General features: G+C 35.6%; 1 long non-coding RNA gene across 1 annotated transcript in view; it reads right to left on the bottom strand.

The window, feature by feature from the left end:
* LOC107512207 overlaps positions 1–15,137 on the bottom strand; it is a 66,013-nt gene that overhangs the window by 10,096 nt on the left and 40,780 nt on the right. Inside the window, exon 3 of the long non-coding RNA XR_001597219.2 lies at positions 735–886. This is a non-coding gene — a long non-coding RNA (uncharacterized LOC107512207). The remainder of the gene's footprint in view (positions 1–734; positions 887–15,137) is intronic.

The raw sequence follows: 15,137 nt of genomic DNA, 5'->3' as shown, positions 1-15,137 counted from the left end.
CACATATGTATAATGGAATATTACTCAGCCATTAGAAGAGATGAAATACTGCCATTTGCAACAACATGGATGGATCTTGAAATAATCATACTAAGCAAAATAAGCTAGACAGAAAAGGTTGAAAATCACATGATATCACTTATACGTGGGATGTAAACTTAAAAGCAACAAATAAACAGGACTAACAAACAGAGACTCATGGATGTGGACAATGGACTAGTGGTTATCAGAGGGAAGGGGAGAAGGGAGAGTGGGGAAAAAAGTATAAAATGTTAAAAAAAAAAAAGAATTGCTGTATTCAAGCATATTCACATTTTACAACTTGACGCCTATTGCCAAATTGCCCTTCGGAAAACTCATACCAAGTTGCATTCCCATCAAGACTGCACATTTCCCTGCATTCTTACTAACACTGGGTATTACCAATATTTTACTCTTTGCTAGTTTTATAAGGCAAAAGGCAAATTCTCATTTCATTTGTGTCTCTTTGATCAATAGTGAAGTCGAACATCTTTCCACACTTTCTCACCATTTGTATCTCTTCTGTTATAAACTGCATTTGCTTTTTTTCTAAAGATTAGTTGACTTGGTTCTTCTTGGACTCAGGAAGAATGCATCCTAGATTGTCAGTTTTAAGCACTGAGCATCTACTATAAACAAGAGTCTGAATATGCCTTTAAGCTTCCACAAAGTAGCTGGAGAAAAGAACCACACTCTAATAAAAAGGGACTTACAATGCCAGCCTCTGAATGCAAAGGGTCAGAAGTGTAACAGTCATTTATTCATTCATCCATCACAGAGCTCCTTCCAGTGCCAGGTATTTCTCCAGGTACTGGAGATGTAAGGACCAAACAGACGTAGCCACCATTGCCAAGGCACGCACAGTCTAGAGGAAAACAGGCAAGTAGAATAGTGTGACGAGTTACGATAATAAAGGCATACATAGGGTGCTGTGACAGCAAATTAGGAGAGAAGAATTTATATCCTTTCTAGTTTATGTAGTTTTTGTGTGTAATGACAATACATAGGAAAATATTATACGAATGTATGACCAAAAATATGTCTTATAATTCTTGACGTATTAGATGATCAGAGGGAGGGAGAAGGGAAGACTTGAGATATTTATTCCCCTAGCTACCTCCCTTCGGGGTTGCCATAGGCTAGGAGCAGCATCTCTTGCTCAAAGGCCTTACTTCCTATGAGGTGACTCTCTAAACTAGGATCTAGTGACTTCTCCCTTCCTTTGCCTCTTCAGGTATAAAACTGTGCTATTTATAGTCCCAGAAGACTTCACTATTCTTCGTGGTTTGCCTTACCCTGCCTGCACTTTTATAAATAGTACTTTTGTAAAGCTCTCTTCAAATTACTCAATCTGAGTATGCCATCTTTTTCCTGCTGGGACTCTGAGTGGCACAGTAATGGGTACTATAACTGGCCCCAGGAAACAAACCAGAAACTTTAAAATGGAATCAGATCAGAACTGGGTTGTGCAGTATTTGAAGAGTACAAAGAAAATGGGGCTGTTAATAATCCTTGACATACAATAGTATCATAATTACTCAAACTGTTACTGGTGATGACATGGAAGGGCAAGGTATTGGGAAATCAAGTGGCTGTGCAACTTGATTTCTATGATAGCAATAATGATTTTAGGGATTATTATATTCTCTGCATTATTCTGATGTACCTGGAGAGTATAACTAGGGAATAGGAGAAATGGAATAATTAGATGAGAACTCATGTGGACAATCAGAAAACCTTGATAGCAGCTTTAAAAAAGTATCTTACTTTTTATAGTTGTAGGAGGTTGTGACAAAGCCTGGGGAGTAAGGACTAAGCCTGGAGTATAACTATAAGGGTTGCAGCACCAATAAAATGATTAACCCCATGAGGTCTGTTACATTAAAATAGGGTCACTTATGGGGAAATAAGTGAGATTCTGACCACTGAGTTATAGGATCGAGACACACTTTGCAGTAAAGAAAGTATGACAATGATTTCGCATCACTTTAATTCACTAGTCTTGGCATGTGCCCAACCTCCAAGAAGCAAGTGCATCACTAGAAAAGTAAAATAGCCTACTGAAAACAAAATTTTGGCACCAGCTCAAAGAAAGCACCCTTAAGGTTAGGGTACTATCCTATAGGATAAGGCATATGTTTTAAACAAGCAGCTAATATACAGTGCATCTCTCTCAATAGTTAAAATGCATGAATTTGGAAACCAAACAGTATGTAAATTTGTAAAAATTCATCAGGTACTAGGCCACAAAGCAGGGCTTAATAAATTCCTAAGCATTGATGTCATATAATTGTTCTCCAAAAATAATGCAGCAAAATTTAAACCTAACAATAAAAAAAGTAGAAACTGTCATATGTTTTTTTAAATTTTTAGAAGCACATTACAAAAAATTCATGGGTGTCGTAAGGCAAAGAGAAGAAACAAAAAACATAGAGTTTAGAAAGGAAGTAGTAACACTGTCATTATTTACACATAAAACGAATGTGTATATAGAAAATCCAAACTCAAAAAACAAACAAACAAACAAACAACTATTTAAATTCATATGTGAATTTAGTAAGGTTCCTAGATCCAAGGTCAATATGCAAAAACCAATTGTATTTCTATATATTAGCAATGAATATCAGTATATAAAAAAATGTTTAAACACCATTTTTGATAGCTTAAATAATCAAATATCCAGAAATAAACCCTAAAAAAAAATCACTGAGAAATTTAAAGCATAAATAAAGACATATGCTATTTTAATAGTTTGGAAGACTCAATATTGATTAAATGTCAATTCTATTCAAATTAATCTATAGATTCCATGTAATCCCAATCAATATCTCAGCAGGTGTTTTTATTGTAGAAACTGACAAACTCATTTGAAAATTCTTATGATAATCCAAAGACTCTAGAATGATCAACAGTCTTGTAGAAGAGAGTTTGAGAACTTAGACTAACTGATTTTAAGACTTATCATAAAGCTATACAAAATAAGATAATATGATGTATATGCAAGAATAAGCAATTAAACCAATGGAGCAAAACAGAGTCCAGAACAGACTCACAGGAAAATAGCACTGCAAGTCTTTGAGGGAGGAGGACAGGATTATCTTTTCAATATTCTTTTCAATAAATGGTGTTAGATTGCTTGGTTATACCTCTGGAGAAGAAAATGAACTTCGATACCTAAATAATGCCCTACACAGAAATTATATGAAACATAAACTTAAAGGTAGATAATAAAGTAAGATTTTTGAAGAAAATATAAGACAATATTTTTAATACCTTGGAGTGGGCAAAGATTTTTTCAATAGGACATAATCAGCATTACCATGAAAAAAAAATTAGATTCCATTGCATTATAATTTTAATTCATTAAAAGAGGTCATTTAGACTATGAAAAGGCAAGCATCAGACTGGGAGAAGAAATTCACAACACATATATTTGATAAAGGAATCACATTCAGAGTATATAAAGAACTCTTATGACCCAATGATAAGAAGACGACCCAATTTAGAAATGCAAAAGATTTGAATTAAGAGTTCATAAAAGAAAATGTGCAAATAGTCAGCAAGTATATGAAAAAAAGTGTTAAACATTATAGTCAGCAGAGAAATGCAGACTAAAATGACTTTGAGGTACTACATACACAACCAGAATAGCTAAAATTTGAAGAAAAGGAAAAAAGAAAAACAAACAATACCGAATATTGATGGGATTAAGAATAATGAGAAATCACACATTACTGGTGGGAGGGTACACTGGTACAAACCACAATGAAAAACTGTTTGGAAGTATCTAATAAAGCTAAATATATGCCTACCCTATGCCCTAGCAATTCTCCTGCTAGCTATATATCCAAGAGAAATGGGGACATATGTCCACCAAAAGACATTTACAAGAACATTCGTAGTAGTTTTATTCATATTAGCCCCAAATTAGAAACAATCCAAATATGTATCAAGTAGAATAGACAAATAAATATATCCATTCCCAGTAATGGAGAGAAAAAAAAATTGTTGCTACAACATGGATAAATCTCAGTCACAAAATAGGATACATGAGTCTCAGGTAATGTTGATAAGAGAGTAAAACTAATCTATGATATTAATGTCAAAAGCAGTTACCTCTAGAGGAGTAGTTATTGGGAAGGGGCATAAGGGTGCTCTTTGGAATGCTAGAAAAATTATCTATCTTGATCTGGGCAGGGTATACATATGTAAAATTCATTGGATTGTTAACTTAAGAGTCATATACTTTATGTATAGTATACCTCCATAGCAATTTTTTAAAAGTCATGGGATAAAAAAGAAATTATAATAAAATTAGAATATTTAGAGATTAAGGATGCAGAAAGCACCACGTGTCATAAAAATTTGTGGGTTATAGCTAATGCAGAACTTAGAGGGTAATTTATTATCTTAATTGCATATATTAGAAAACAAGAAAGATGGAAAAATAATGAGCTATTCAACTAAAAAAATTGCTAGGAAAAAATCATAGAGAAATTCTAAAGAAAGTTAGAGAAAATAAATTGAAAGCAGAAATTAATATAACAGAAAACAAAGAAGAGAAGAAATGCATAGAGAGGCAGCAATAAACAGAAGCCATGAAGCAATAGAAGTCAGTAGAGAAAAGAAAGGGAAAAGTAGAAATGTTAGTAGCTACAGAAGCAGAAAAAACAGAGCATCAAAATGGACCAGGCTTACAAGATGGAGCATACCATAATTTATTCTATGTCCCTACGTACGACATGGCAATTTCTAGAGTGGCTGTTTTGTTCCAGAGTTGCAGTCATACTTCTAGAGCTACAGTTGTACCAGGAACTGTGCTTCACTTCTCCGTAAAAACTATTGAGACTGTTTCCTGCTCTCCCTTATTACCACATGAATTCTGGCAATAAAATCTTATCACTAGAAGTAAATTGAACTTATCTCGAATTCTTTCAACCTCTTTTATTTACCTGAGCAACATCATTTCCCTCTTCTCTTACTAACAGCACACCATTTAGCCTTCTGGGAACCATTCCACACACATTCTGATTACGTATGGTTTTGTTGCCTAAGATGCTGATGTAATCCTGGAATTCTATGTTGGGCCCATGATCTAAGCATGGTTAAGTAGAGCACAGCCTTTCAGGTGGTTGGTATAAGGATGGGCACCTACTCAGCCAGGTCAATCATTGTGAATCCCATGGCTTTTCCTAAAGTCATTGAGAAGAAGTCAATCTCTTTCCTTGAGGTTATCTGCCTGGTTGAATTAAGCATGGAGTTGCTGATGACTGTCTTTCCAATTCAATGGAAAGAATGCCTTGCCTGAGAATAAAGCCACCATAAAGGAAAGCAGAACAGAGATGGAGAGTGACAGAAAGTGTGATTGCTAACAATATTATTGATGGTCCTTAATCTAGCAGTGGCTGAACTCATAACCAATTGTTGTTGTTGTTGTTGTTGTTGTTGTTGTTGTTGTTTTTTGCTTAAAATAATTTGTTTTAGATTCTGCACTTGCAGTCCAAACTGTCCTAATAGAAACAGCTGGCCAAAACAAAAAGCTATCTTAAATACTTTTTAAAAAATATCGCTGCTTTCAGCAACTCATAGGGTCTCCACATAGGTTTTCTCCTAATGTTATGCTTATTTTTTCCTTTCAAGTTAGTGCTTAAAATATAGTTTCTATATTATATGCATTAATATGTACAAAATTTTTGCTGATTGCATGAGTTTTTATTGGCAATTTTAGAACATTCAGCCAATGGTTTAAGTTTAAATTTAGGAGATGAGTAAAATAATTTGGCAGAGCCCATGTACATTCAGTAGTTGTAATACAAAGATGGCTTTCCCGAAAACTTGTTCTCTTCTCTTCCTTGGACCCTCCTAGGCATAAGCTACTAAAATGAGATTTATAATTACTCACACAATCAAAATGCTCAGAAAGATCAGGGCCCTTGGAAACTGTTGAGCTCTCATGATTTTTCAAATACTTGGAATTCAACCCTTCTGTGTTATCCTCAATTTCTCACAGAATCCATGAAGAAAAGAAATAAAATCTAAGCAACAACAACAGAGCCAACAAAATAAGTGCTAAGCTAATCTCCATTTCACTCTGTGATCTGCTCCCAGGCCCAGCCCTTAGCTAACACTCCCACTTTATGTGCCCTCTCTCATGAATGTGCTTTATTCCAGAGAAAAGCCTGCATTCCTACACCATGAAAATGCTGAAAAGATTGGTGATTTCAAAGGATGTAACATGGCACTAAGAAACCTTGCACTTTTCATTGTTATGGTTTTCAATTCCTGTTTTAATAAAATGAATTTTGACAGCAAATCTTTCTTCTTAGTTAATGCTAATCAGTGGATGGTTAATCAGACAGAATTTTAGCAATTGCAGATGACTGGATTATTTTCCCCTCTAAATTAAAGTCTTAACTAATGAAATGTACAGCTTCCTGAAGGAGGCTCTTCAAACAACAACCCTACAGTCTCCAGCATACAAATTCTCTCACAATGGCTTTGCTGGATCTTGTGTATAGATTTTCCATCTCTGACTGGACTAAACAAAATGCATTCCCATTTAAATAGATGCTGAAAACAAACCACTTTTCAGCAAACAAGCAATATTAGTATTTCTTTTGGCTTGCTGCCTTGCATTTTATTTCTAAACACTGATAGTGTGACATCAGTGTAAGACAATATGCTGAATTAGATTTACAAATATTTAATATTTGGAATAAATTCAGATAATACAAGAGCTAAAGTTTTCCAATGAAGTGAAAAACAAGAAACATATCTACTCCTGCCAGGAATATCTAGGCCTTAATACTTGCAAGTAACTTTTGCTAAAAATATATTTTTTCTTTTTGTGATGCTCATATATTTGGTGTCTAGTATAAATTTATCTTAAATAAATGAATAAATGAATGGATGGATTCTAGTTTATTATGGAAATCTTCTTTCTTTTTAAATCATACTCTAGCATATAAAACAAACTTTTAATTATTTGTACAATTTTAACACTTTTGATGTCAAGTAGTTTGCAATTAAACTTTTGCTGCTTGAGGTCAAAAGTAGAAAGATTTTTTGTTAATCACTTGTCCAGACATCTTCCTTTTAAGAAATTGTTCCTTTCTTCAATTTGTGGTGTCTGAAAAGGAAAACACAATATTCATCTTTCTTCTTAGGACTGGCCAGTAGTTGCACAGTCAGTGAGAATTTTCCTCTTCACTGATTGGTGTCGTTCTAATGGATGGGTAAAAAGTTCTGTGGAAGACTCTGATCTGTAAAATCAAGTCATCCATCAAGTGTCAAATTAGAGGCAAAACTCCATTTCCCCTGAGAGACAATGTGTTCTAAAGAAACAGAGCAAAAGTTTTCAGAGCTTTTATTTTGCCCTATACATCATGTCCATGTATGTACTCCTTTATAATTTATCTCATTTATTCCACCATGAATTTTTAATATAGAAAGATTTTTTTCAAGCACTTTTAGTTTATTTGTTTCTTCAACCATCTGTCTCTTCTGCTGTCTTTAAGAGTGAGAATTAGTCTATGGTGTGTGTGTGTGTGTGTGTGTGTGCGCGCGCGCGCGCGTGTGTGTGGTTTTTAATAAAGGCATCCGTTTGCTCCACTGTAGAAGCAGTATTCCTTGCTTCAATTGTTTCAGTAACTTCCAACATCCATCACCTCAAGGTTTTCTAAGAGCTCAACTTTTGCTAGCAAGCGCTTGACCCACTTTTTGTGCCGTTTTTTTTTTTTTTTAATAAACAAAATCCTGCACATACTATCCCATCAGGCTTTAGAGTTACGTCTTGATCTTTTTGAAGCATCAAAATCAAACACTGTGGTAGCCATCAACTTTTCATTCTGCTGCTGTGCCGCTAGCTCCACATTTACTCTCACCTGTCCTCACTCAAGGATCAGCTCTGATTCGTGTACAAAATGAGTGATTTTGGTATTTATTCCATGTCAATCATGACTTCATTTTAAAAATTAAAATTGCTTTTGTGAAATATTACAATGTTTTCTTCACCACAATGTTGTTACTGCTGTATTCCGGCCTTCTGGTCACTCTCCCCTGAGGTCTGTGCACTTGGCTCAGTTTTCCTCTGTATCTCTAGTTGACCATATCCGGAAACATCTGACTGTCCATTGCCAACCAAATACACTAGTTTCTGAGTTCCTCAACCTTCTCAATGCCAGTGGTTTTCATCCACAGTCCACAAAAAATAATTCTCATGGCCCACACTCTGGACCATGTCATAATTTAAAGCTAATCTTCAACTGATATTCTAAACAGATATAGTGACCCCTTTGTCAGTAATTTCTTATTCTTCTAGCTCACTTGCATGCTCTCAATATTTCTAATCTTATCTATGTCCAGTTATTTGAGCCACTTAATTTTCTTCCAATTTACTGTCTCACCTTAGATGACATTTTTGGTCCATCACTGTATTTGCTCACTTGTCTTCATATCTCGCTGTTTTCCTGAACTCATAAAATGACAGCCCAGGATACACGCCATCATACTTGTCACATCTGCTCCTACCCACAGGTGGGTACATATGGTAGACAAAATTGTTCGACATTATAGATTAGAAACTAGTAACTAATGATGGTCAGTCACAATGCTAAGCTCTCTCCTACCTTTGGTCTCAGTCAGCAGATGATTTTATTCCTCATTTTATTGAGAAAATTCAAGTCTTTGCACAATTATGACCTCAGCTGACCACCCTTGCCACCCACAAATGCATCCTCTCTACACCCCTATCTCCTTTTATGCTCTCAGTAAAAGAGGCATCTTTCCTCCTGAAAAAGGGTAATCTCTCCACTTTAGTTTTATATCCTGTCCCATCACTCATCTCTTTCCCTTAACTTGCCTGCTATACTAGGTCATTCTTTCTCAGTAATTATTTACTAACTTAGTTCTCGCTTTGCACTGCATTCCCACCACCTTCTTCTGGATAAATCACTGCCTTTCTTGAGAAATGCTTCTGCAGACCCTCTGCCCCCATCTCACCAGGTACTTGGGATCACTTGCCTTGTTTTCCACATAATCCTACATGCCAATCACAGCTGATTTTCAAGGAAAAGTTCCTAGATCGATATGGGAATAAGTTGAAGGTAAGACCCCCAAAGACCTCAGTATTCATTCATAGGTTCATGTGTTCAAAGAAATATTAAAACTCTTATCTCTGAGAGGATGAGATGAATGGGCTTGTTATTCTAAACAAGAGAGAGAAGAAAACCAAAAACAGAGAGAAGAATCAAGAGGAACAAACAAAATGGAGACTGGCTGGGGCTAAGTGAGGAGTGCTGGTAAAACTCTGAAGTTGAGGAAGAGGGGGCAGGTAGAAGGGGAAAGAGGGGATGCAGGGAGAGGGAGGTGAAGAATATATCAACAATGGAAACCTATTCCTTTATTTGATAGTGTTTGTGTTGCTGTCACTTCATTCCTCCTTCATCCTCCTACACATCTTCATAAAACATCTTTCTGAGGGGATTTTGTTGTTGATGTTGGGATTTGAGGAGGAGACTGTGTTTCACATCTGCATTGCTGTGATGCAGCACAAAAACCTCTTATGTGGAAAAAAAATCAGAAGAAGATCATGAGATTGTAAAATGTGCCCATCTGCATTCCACCCTTGAAACTTATAGAAATTATGAGAAGAGCTTTGAACTTCCCTGTAACTGGGGTTCAAGTTGACATTGTCTTTTTTTTTTTTTTTTCCTGAAAAGATAGGAAGAAAGCCCTGCTGACACTGAGTTACACATTATATGCCCAAGTATATAAATGGAAGTCCATGCACAGTTGCAAAAATGATTCTCAAAATAAGATTTGCCAAACACTAATGAGATTTAGAGTTTCTGTTTGGGCAAGTCTTATATATTTATTGATTTCATTATTATGGGTGATTATGACTAATGCGCACCTACACAGACTTATTCCACTCAGTGAATACTAAAATCAGCCAGTTAGTAGACGTTACCAAAGACTCTAATATAAGACATCTGGCTGCCATTGAGTGCTGTAAAATTCCAATTGTGCCTGACTCACATTCAGAATTTCCACCATTCTCAGATTGAACTGTATTATCTGCATCATCAGTCCTTGCATGAGTGGGTTACAGTTTCAATTGCTTCTGTTCCCGAAATAACAACTATAAATAAATGATGTTTTATTTTGGTGGATCATTTTGTTTTTATGTAATTATAATTTTTTATATAATTGCTGTGATGTTACCATTTTTTACTTTAATTCGGCTCCTCTCTAACTCTTTGTTACCGCCAAGTTCCTTTTTCCAGCGGGAGATGGGAACAGCTTGGGTAGTTAGGCTGCAGTGCCTTCTGTCCTGCCTATGTTGGCATAGGTTCAAGTAATTACAAAATGGCTAAGCTTAGAGGCTTTCAGTAATGACTCTGCAAGCAGTTTTTCATTCTGTGCTTCAGAGACTGGTGCTAGAGGACAGGAGAGTTGTGCTCACTTGCACTTTGGAAAGGTGGGCAGCCCTGTTCTGTTTCCGATATACTACCGAACCTCACCTATGCATCGCCTCCCCCATTATCAACATCCCTCACCTCAGTAGTACATTTGTTACAATTGATGAACCTACATTTACACATCATTACCACCCAAAGTTCATAGTTTACTGGAGAGTTAACTCTTGGTGCTGTCCACTCTAAAAGACTGGACAAATGTATAATGACATATATCTGTTGGTATGGTTTCAAATAGAAACTATAGTTTCAAATAGAAACTATCTCTCATAGTTTCTATTTGACTTTTTTTTACTGCCCTAGAAATTTCCTGTGCTCTGCTTATACAGCTTTCTCTGCCCCTGCAACCCTTGATAACCACTGATCTTTTCACTGTTTCCACAGTTTTGCCTTTTCCAAAATGTCGTATAGTTGGAATCAATGGGTAGTCTTTTCAGATTGGTTTCTTTTACTTAGTATATGCATTCAAAGTTCTTCCATGTCTTTTTATGGCATGAGTTTTCAAGCTGATTTCTTTTGAGTGCTGAATAATATTTCATTGTATTAATGTTCCAACGTTTATTTATCCACTCACCTACCGAAGGTTATCTTGGTTGCTTCCAAGTTTTGGCAATTATTAATGAAATTCCTATAAACATTCATGTGTAGGCTTCTGTGTGGACATAGTTTTCATCTCCTTTTGGTAAACACCAAGGAGCATGTTTGCAGGATTGTATTGTAAAAGTATATTTAGCTTTGTAAGAAACTGCTAAACTGTTTTACAAAGTGGCTTTACCATTTTGTATCTATAATAGCAATAAGTGAGAGTTCTTATTGCTCCACATTCATGCCAGCATTTGGTGTTGCTGGCCATTCTAACAGATATGTAGTAGTATCTCACTATTGTTTTAATTTGCATTTCCCTGATGATATATTATGTATATTATGTGAAGAATATTTTTATATATATCTTTGAAATCTGTATATCTTCTTTGGTGAGATGTCTGTTGAGGTCTTTGGCCCATTTTTTAATCGAGTTGTTTTGTTATTGTTGAGTTTTTAGAGTCCTTTGTAAGATGTGTCTTGCAAATATTTTCTCCTAGTCTGTGACTTGTCTTCTCACTCTTTTGACATTGCATAAGTTTTAATCTTATTGAAATTCAGCTTACTGGTTATTTTTTTCAAGGATCATGTCTTTGGTGTTGTATCTAAAATCATTGCCATACCCAAGGTCATCTAAGTTTTCTCCTATATTTTATTCTAGGAGTTATATAGTTTTCTGTTTTAATATTTAGGTCTATGACCCATTTTGAGTAAGTTTTGTGAAGGGTATAAAGTCTGTGTCTAGATTTGTTTTTTTGTTTTTTTTTTTGCATTTGGATGTCCAGTTGTTCTAGAACCATTTGTTGAAAAGATTATCTTTGCTCCTTTGTATTAAAAATTCCAGAGTAATATATAGAATATAAAATTAATTATTTCCAATGGTACACTTAGAAATCTCATAGTTTCTATTTGATTTTGTGAATAGTTTAAGGGAAAGTTGTTTTTGGCTTTAAGTCTCCAGATCGGGTTCCTGTGGAAGGGAATAGCTCTCCATAAGAGGTTAAGAGAGTCACACTTGGCTCCACCACTTTCCAGTTATGTGGCCTTGGGTAAGTGATTAACATTTTTGAATCTCAGTTTCCTCATCTTTAAATGAGGGTCAATATTTTTCTTATAGTGTTGCTGCGAACATTAAATAAGGTGCTCTTTGTAAAATGCTTTTCACATTAGTAAACACTCAGCAAATGTGAACTATGGCTATTATTTATACTAGGAGAATGTCTCTTTAGGAAAGAAACATGACAAAAAATATTTAAATGTTGCTTTCTTCCCCTAAAAACAAAGAATTCCAGAGTACTCTAATATTATGTTTGAGCCTTGGTTCATGGAAACCAGTATTCTAGAGAATTCTTACTGGGGAAAAGCATGTATTCGAAAGACATGGGATGTTGTGTGGAAATTAAGGGTGGTGTATTACAGAACATATTTTAGTAATACTTTCCAAAAAAAAAAAATAAAGCTAAGAGATGAATATGAAAAAAGACAAGAGCCCAGGGTTTCTGAAGTTATTTCTCCTATACAGATCACTCTCTATTATCTTGCGTTCAACATTCCTACCTCAGTCCTCCCTTTCCTGGTTGCTTTGTCACCCTAGCACTGTTACACTAGGGTTTCCTATGAAGAAGAGATAACTGTAACTGCAAGAGAAACATTCCACTTTCCACTCTCAATTGGGTTAAGAAAACAGATCATAAAATTTATTTATACACTGAGGAGTTGGAATCTATTTAAAGACGTCTCTGTACCTAAAGAAATTTATGTATACCAATTAATTAATTAATTAAAGGAGAACTTAATGGGGCAGGTTGTTTTAGGCACTGGAGATGAATTAGTAAACAAGATAGACAAAAAAAAGAGTTCGAGAAAGCTTTTGTGAGTTGGTGTTAAGAAATCATTAAAGTTGTTAGAAATAGTTTTTCAGAAAATTTTTATTATTATGGAAATTGTCAAATATACAAAAGGAGGGAAAAACTGCAATATTTCTATCACTTGATTTGACAATTATTAACACATGGCCAAACTTGTTTAATCTGTAATTCCCATACTTGAAGACTTCTTGAAAGACACAGTAAAGATGCTTTTATTTTGGCTCACATGACCAACTTCTCTGGTTTGGGATTTAAAAAATCAGGACACAGCTCTTAATTCTTCTAACCTTGGCATCATGAGACTAGCTTTTCAGTTTTCTCAATAGGCCAGCCTCTCATGAGAAACCCAGGGCTTATTCATCCAATCCTATACTGAGAGCCACTAGGAAATTGGATTGGCTTTAATATCTGCTGCCTTGCCCCTGACACATGATGAATTTGGGGAGTGAAATTAAACTTGGTAACCCAACAACTTGATAACTTAGGCCTTAGGGCATGACTCTCCATGCAGTTACTTCTAGACATGGAAACTAGTCCTTTAAAACTCATCATAAATTATATATATATATATATATATATATATATATATATATATATATATATATATATCACACATTCCTTCCACCACAGTGAGCATGACCATGGCACAAATATGAAGGACTTCGCTCCTGATGGGCCTTGACTCTGCTTTCTTCTCTAGCAATTCAGCTTTTTACTATTTCACTTGCTTCTAATCTTTCCTGAACACAAGCCTGCCATCTCAACAGTTGCTCTGCCTTAGGTCTTGCCAGTTACATTGGCTTGAGTCCTGACGGTTGCACTGGCTTTGGTCCTGACAAGCCCTGCCTCAAGCAGAACAGCAACCCCTTGACCATCACACCTCTCTGTACCTCTAAGGCAGAGGAAATTCCACCCCTATAACTCCCAGGCCCACACTCATTTCTTTCTTGAAGTAAGAATTCATTTAGGGTAAAACAATTTTAGTATGAGAGTGACAATTTTTTCAAGGGTAAAATTACCCTGTTAGATGAAATAGGATGAAGATGAAAAAGTTATGAAAAAAAGTCATGCTTTGATGTCAGCTTTTCATCTTTTTATTTTATTATTTATTTATTGCTAGGAATTTATTTATTTATGTCACATTTACTTATTAATCAATTTAATTTTTAATTAAAGAAATGATTTAATTTTTTCCCCCATCTACCTCCCACCTCCATGTCAGCTTTTTAGAGACAAAGAAGAGTAAGAGAAAAACCTAATAAGAAATACACCAGATCACTAAGAAGATTTGTTTGAGGATGTTAAGATTTGGGATATTATTTCTAATCATTTCTTTACTAATTTATGTAATTTTCCATACTTTCTAAAATTAACACATATTATTTCAACAGTCAGGAAAAAAGGCAAGACACTAAAAACCTCTCCGGTCATAGCATTAAAAAGTGTAAACAAGATTAAAATGATATTAAACAATTTTATAAGACTTATAGACCAGAAGCTTTTTCAAAAATCTATTATAATAGACATCTCACTGTGAAATGGCATGGCTCTAAAAACACTTTTGAAATATGAGTGTGTATACTTTTTTCCCTGATTTTAGAGATAATACACGTCTACTTCAGGAAATTTGGAAAATACAGGAAAGCACAGAAGGGATGAAACATCACCCCTAATAAACATATCTTGGCAACGAAGGAGCTGTGCTTCTCCAGCTGGTGCAACAGTGGAGAGAACCGACAGCCTCCGGTGGCCACCCCTTCAGGATTCTCGGCAGTATTCACCGGAGGCCACGCCCCCATCTCTTCCCAGCCAATGGCTGAGCCTGGTGGGGGTGGGGGAGGTGCTGGAATCAGGGCGGTTCTGCCTAACGCAAGACTCCCCTAACTGACGAGAAGACTCATTTACAGTTTTGCTCAAGAGGTCTGTTAACTTCTCTGTCTTTTTTCATAATATTAAGTGTTTTGGACTTTCTGGACATCCCACAAACATTGTACCAATGATCCATTACCTCGATGACATCATGCTGAATGGACAGGTTGAACAGAAGGTGACTAATATGCAGAGAGGCTTTGGTAAGACAACTATGCTCCATAGAGTGGGTGATAAGCCCTAGGAGATTCAGAAACCCACCATTTGAGTACATTTTTCAGACTTTCAGTAGTCAGGGCTTTGCCGAGACATCCTCTCC

Source organism: Rousettus aegyptiacus, unplaced genomic scaffold (assembly GCF_014176215.1).
Source record: "Rousettus aegyptiacus isolate mRouAeg1 unplaced genomic scaffold, mRouAeg1.p scaffold_m13_p_8, whole genome shotgun sequence".
NCBI lineage: Eukaryota > Metazoa > Chordata > Mammalia > Chiroptera > Pteropodidae > Rousettus > Rousettus aegyptiacus.
Note: the sequence above shows the minus strand (reverse complement) of the source record. Positions and strands in the feature narration are given on the sequence as shown.